Below are 6,833 nucleotides of genomic sequence, written 5' to 3'. Positions count from 1 at the left end.
ATCTACAGATATAGACCCATGATTAGAATGACCATCAATGTAAAGCCATTGTACGAATGATTTGGTACATTTCCTAAAATCACAACCCAAATGGATGAAACTAGATCTGGGGCCTTCTATCTCGTTCAATCATTCACTCAAGTATGAGCCTAACCATGCGAATATGTTATCTGAAGTCAAACATGGGAAGACACCATCTAATTACCAACTAATGATGTAAGCCGTTAACAGACACGAGAGAAATCACCAATAATGATAATGATCCTCAAGGTAAAATAGTACATTATGCATGGTGTGAATAGATGTTTTGATGTCGAACACCATACAATGTATTTTAGTTGAAGGCCAGTGATGTCAATCTATCGCCAGAAGCGAGAAACTTGCCATTGATGTATGCAATCCTCAAGGTACTAGAAGGGTGTTTCTAAGTCAACTTCTTGGATAATGTGTTGATGTCGACAAGAAGCGACTCATCGCAGGAGGGCCCTAATGTATCCCGCATCAACAACATGAAATGAGTGCAATGATTTTGGAGACAAAATTTGATTGAAAACATAACATTTAGGAATGGTGGTCATGAAAATGAAGGTTTATGGTATTGCAAAGGATGAATTTTGACTGAATGACTTCTCTTGAACATGTCAGTGACACTGAAATGAATTGGTAGCATTGACCCAAAAAAAGTGATGGAGTGAAAGTGTCATGTTCAAGAGTGACCTGCTACCAAAAGTGGTTTACCCCTTTTTCCATTTTACCTAGTCATTGCTAACCAGTACCTATTTATTTTTTATCAAGGTTGAGGAGGATAACATATGCTTGTTGCATAATTCCACCCTTCGGGTGAATCCATCGCTATGTGATGTTTTAACGAGTCTAGCAAAGGTGAATCTTGGTCTTGTCATGATCGACATGTTTGTCTCTATTTGATGTTTTAACGAGTTTAATGACAAAGATAACTCAGTCCTTCTCATGTTTAGAGAGTTTGAAAAGGGACGAAAAGAAAAGTCCACAAGTTCTTTTTTGTAGATTTGTCTCTCAAACCTAAAAATTGTAAAACAATATGAGAGAGAACCTATTGACCATGTTCGGTCAATGTATTCCTTTTTCGTAAATAATCTATCTTAGCCCTAAAAAGGGTTAAATTTATACTAAGTAGATGTTGTTTCCAATCCGTTAATGAGCTGAAAAGGACAAGTGCTCGACAATATTTTCATATTTAGAGAGTCTGAAAAGAGCTTAAAGAGGACTCCACTTTGAGGAACGAGTGGTGTCTAGCATAGAAGTTGGTTCCGATGATGTTGCAACTTCCCAAAACATGTTGATTTATGTGAAGAGGCTGTCTAATAAGACCACTCATTGCAACTGTTCCCAAAAAAGGGTAAAACAACCAAGTGAAAGCGTATGATCGGCCAAGCAGATAGTGATGATGGAAGGAGAAAAACCACGGCTCATCTCACGGAAAAGGCTGATAGAATGGCAATCACAAGGGTTAAAATGGAGATGGGTTCATTTTTACACAAGCTTAAACCATAGGGAACTATGCTTGGATTCAGTTTCATGTTTACACAAGATTTAAATGACAAACTATGCTTGGATTCAGTTTCATTTTTACACAATCTTGAAACGAAAAACTATGCTTGGATTCAGTTTCATTTTTACACAAGCTTGAAATGAAGAACTATGCTTGAGATTGGTTTACTTGCCCCCAACATGATGAAAGGGAGAGTCTCCTATAACCAGATGGAAGTCGTTGCGGTGAAGTAGGACGATTATCCAACGCCTTCCTGACTTCGTCCAGATAGGGACAAAGGTGAATAGGGTGATTCCCTTCACATAACCTATAGGGAAAATTAAATTTACCACTAGGTGCATGCCCCCCAAGCTTCATTACATTACCCTAAGTAGACTACTCGTGGCTATCAGGTGGATGGAATGAAGGTTCTTTTATGAGATCAAGTGAAAGACTCGAGTGGGATTTTATGAGATCTAATCAAAGACTCGACTTGGAACTTTGCTCAAGGGGACCTTGTTTCATTTTTTAATGAGATTGACACAAGACAAGGAATTCTGCTCAGATTCCTTGTTTCATTTTTTAACAAGCTTGACACAAGGCAAGGAACTATGCTCATACTCCTTGTTTCATTTTTTAATGAGGTTGACACAAGACTAGGCACTATCCTCATATCCTTGGTTTCATTTTTTAACGAGGTTGACACAAGACAAGGAACTATCCTCATATCCTTGGTTTCATTTTTTAATGAGGTTGACACAAGACAAGGAACTATCCTCATGGGAGTTCTTTCATTTCTTAATGAGGTTGACGCACTAAAAGAACTATCCTCATATTCCTTGTTTATGACTCATAAGATGTCATGACTTCCAAGAGGTTCTCATCAGATGGGAGAACAATCCTCTAGAAGGGATCCATAGCAAGGAATCCATTACAGAGATATGGTTCTAATACCCCCACTACATAATGTATAACATCATTGAATTTATCGTCAGTTGATGTAGCCATGGAACGGGTTGCCAAATAATTACCCGTGGTGGGGATGATACCATTGGTACAAAAAGACCATTTAGGGAAGATGGTTGACTGGAATCCATATTTGGACCGGGAAATGAAAGTTGGTCAACGGTGACAATTCTACCTTCATGCATGAAACACATCACTTGAAAGAGTGTTGAAATAATAGCTCCCATGTCATAAACACAGTCACACCCAAGAAGTAAATTGTAATTTAAAGGGCATGGGACTACCATCACATTGAGATAAACAACTTTTCCTCCCACAGTAATAGGTAATTGAGGAAGGATCCCTAATGGTTGATTGGTTCCTATGTTAATGATCTTGAAGAGCAATGTGTACACACAACTTTGGAGAATATTGATGCCAGCTACATGCAGGAAGGAAGGGGCCCCGTACACTCAGGAATCAGAATGACGCATTTTTGGGGGTGCTTCCTCTCAGTTGACTGACCAAGTCGTCATACACTGACAAAGAATCGACATGTCTTATGAGCCACTGTCCGAGTCGATTGACCAAGTTGGGCGCTTCCTCAGTTGATTGGCCAAGTCGTTATATACTGACAAAGAACGACATGTCTTATGAGCCATTGTTTGAGTTGATTGACCAAGTTGGGTGCTTCCTCAGTTGACTGACCAAGTCGTCATATACTAAAAAAGAACGGACATGTCTTATGGGCCACCATCTGAGTTGATTGACCAAGTTGGGCACTTCCTCAGTTGACTGCCCAAGTTGTCATATACCGACAAAGAAACGACATGTCTTATGAACCACTGTCTGAGTCAATTCACCAAGTTGGGCACTTCCTCAGTTGACTGGCCAAGTCGTCATATACCGATAAAGAACCGACATGTCTTATGAGCCAATGTTTGAGTTGATTGACCAGGTTGGGAGCTTCCTTAGTTGACTGACCAAGTCATGATATACCGACAAAGAACAAACATGTCTTATGAGCCACCTTTTGAGTTTATTGACCAAGTTGGGCATTTCCTCAGTTGAGTGACCAAGTCATCATATACCGACAAAGAACCGACATGTCTTATGAGCCACCATTTCAGTCGATTGACCAGGTTGGGCGCTTCCTAATTTGGCTGACCAAGTCGTCATATATCGACAAAGAACCAACATGTCTTATGAGCCACCATCTGTGTCGATTGACCAATTTGGGCGCTTCCTCAGTTGACTAACCAAGTCATCATATACCGACAAAGAGCGAACATGTCGTATGAGCCATCGTCTAAGTTCACTGACCAATTTGGGCGCTTCCTTAGTTGACTAACCAAGTTGTCATATACTGACAAAGAACCGACATGTCTTATGAGCCCCCGTCTGAGTCGATTGACCAAGTTTGGCACTTCCTTAGTTGACTAACCAGGTTGACATATACCTACAAAGAACCGAGATGTCTTATGAGCCACCATCTGAGTTGATTGAACAAGTTGGGTGCTTCCTCAGTTGACTAACCAAGTCATCATATACTGGTAAAAAAGTAGGACATGTCTTATGAGCCACCCTCTGAGTTGATTGACCAAGTTGGGCGCTTCAACAGTTGACTAACCAAGTTGTTATATACCAACAAAGAACTGACATGTCTTATGAGCCACTGTCTGAGTCAATTGGCCAAGTTGGGCGATTCCTCAGTTGACTAACCGAGTCGTCATATACAGACAAAGAACTGACTTGTCTTATGAGCCACCGTTTGAGTTGATTGACCAAGTTGGGCACTTCCTCAGTTGACTGACCAAGTCGTCATATACTGACAAAGAGAAAACATGTTTTATGAGCCACCATCTGAGTGGATTGACCAAGTTGGGTTCTTCCTCAGGTTACTGACCCAGTCGTCATATACCGACAAAGAACTGACATGTCTTATGAGCCACCGTCTGAATTGATTGACCATGTTGGGCGCTTCCTCAGTTGACTGACCAAGTCGTCATATACCGACAAAGAACCGACATGTCTTATGAGCCACCATCTGAGTTGATTGACCAAGTTGGGTGCTTCCTCAGTTGACTAACAAAGTCGTCATATACCGACAAAGAACCGACATGTATAATGAGCCACTCTCTGAGTTGATTGACCATGTTGGGCGCTTCCTCCGTTGACTGACCAAGTCATCACATACTGAAAAAGAATCGACATGTCTTATGAGCCATCGTTTGAGTCTATTGACCAAGTTGGGCATTTCCTCAATTTACTGACCAAGTTGCCGTATACTGACAAAGAACCGACATGTCTTATGAGCCACCGTCTGAGTTGATTGACCAAGTTGGGCGCTTCCTCAGTTGACTGACCAAGTCCTCATATATCGACAAATAACGAACATGTCTTATGAGCCACCGCCTGAGTTGATTGACCAAGTTGAGCACTTCCTCAGTTGACTGAACAAGTCGTCATATAATGACAAAGAACCGACATGTCTTATGAGCCACTGTTTGAGTCAATTGACCAAGTTGGGCAGTTGCTCAGTTAACTGACCAAGTCATCATATACCAACAAAGAATCGACATGTCTTATGAGCCACCGTCTCAGTTGATTGACCAAGTTGGGTGCTTCCTCAATTTACTGACCAAGTCGTCATATACCGACAAAGAACTGACATGTCTTATGAGCCATCGTCTGAGTTGATTGACAAATTTGGGCACTTCCTCAGTTGATTGACCAAGTCGTCATATAACGACAAAGAACCAACATGTCTTATGAGCCACCATCCGGGTTGATTGACTAAGTTTTCATATACAAATAAATAACCTATAAGTTTTATGCGCCTAAAAATATCAAAATATCAGACGCTGTTTTGTCAAAGTAATTGACTGATATGAATATTGAAACGAAATCTTTGTTTACTCACTTATAGTTCATTGAACGTGGGTTCTATCCTAGCTTCTATTCCTTCAATGCCCACATTTTCCTTTTCCTTCGCGGTGTTCCCTACAGAGTTATCCAAACCAAGAATTTTATGTTTGCATTGAATAGCAGGGATACCAAAATAACGATTTCAGTTATTGGGTTTCAGTATAGAGAGTTGTGATAGGCTTAAAACAATCTTTGTTCTATCGAAATGGAACCGGTGGGAAGCATCGTTTTTTTTACTTTGAAGAAATTGTGTTTGGAGTGGCTGTTAGTACATATATTTGAAGAAATTGTAGTTGAAGAAATTGAGTTTGAAGCAACTCTCAGCACATATAGTCTAGCTTAATCCAGCTTAAGATTGGACCAGGTGACCTTTGAGGATTAGACCTTCCCATCTAATTATTAAACCACATCCTCATGACTAGCTACTTATAACACTTAAATATATGGTAAAAAAAATATGAAATGTTGTTACAGGTCAAATCTACTTGTTAATCTACTAGTGTAGGTCAGTTGCCGGAAGATGGACAAAATCTACTCAAAGATTTCTATGAGAAGTTGTAGCTGGGGAAGGTGATGGTTCATAAATGTTCCAAGGTTAGCCATCTAAAATTCTAGCGGATTTATAAATATGCAAAGTAAAATGAACATTTTGACCAGTATGTTATCAAATTCCTTGAGACAAGTGGTTTTCGACTTTTCTTTCGTGAAACACTTACGAGAATGCAAATTTGAAAGCTAAACATCAAAAGCGTAAGCCCACAATTTTAGATTCGTCACACCGAATAACGAAATGCCACATGGATTATGGAAAGACGGCACAAGAAATATCCTTCTACAATGACAATGAAGGTCAAGGTGAGAGTTGTATTGAAATAGATCTTCGAGTTTCATAGAGACCTCCTAAACAAGTAATGGGATGCTATAACAATATTCTTTTCTGATGTTTCTCTAATATCTGAGATCCTGATGTTCCTATAATATCTTAGATCCTCATTATTAGATTTCAAGCAACAATTATACATTATGAACAATCACATCGATTTTTTTCAAGTAGTTTGTTGTGGGGGCAGTTTAACCATTAAGCGTTTTTTATTTTTTCCCTGAATTTCATGATGGAATTTTTTTTCCTCATGAAATGTTGGATTTTCACTATTTAAAATGTGTTTTTAAATGTCTAAATAAATTTTGCGTGCTAAAATATACTCAAATTAGCTTTATTATATAATTCAGATATACCATTCCAAAAAATCTCCACCAAATTTTAGACAAAGTGAACCAGAAAATATAACTGAAAAACATAAAAGGCATCTGACTGTTAGACTATGTATTATATAACTATCAACCACAATAAAAACACAAGGTCTATGAAGTAGGTTGACCCAAGAAAAACAGAAAGATGTGATCCAATATTCAATTTTATTGTCTTGGGAAAGTGTGGAGATAGTGAAAA

Source organism: Pinus tabuliformis, chromosome 2_1, assembly GCF_031772625.1.
Source record: "Pinus tabuliformis cultivar Carrire ecotype Pingquan chromosome 2_1, CPIR1, whole genome shotgun sequence".
Taxonomy (NCBI): Eukaryota; Viridiplantae; Streptophyta; class Pinopsida; order Pinales; family Pinaceae; genus Pinus; species Pinus tabuliformis.
Note: the sequence above shows the minus strand (reverse complement) of the source record.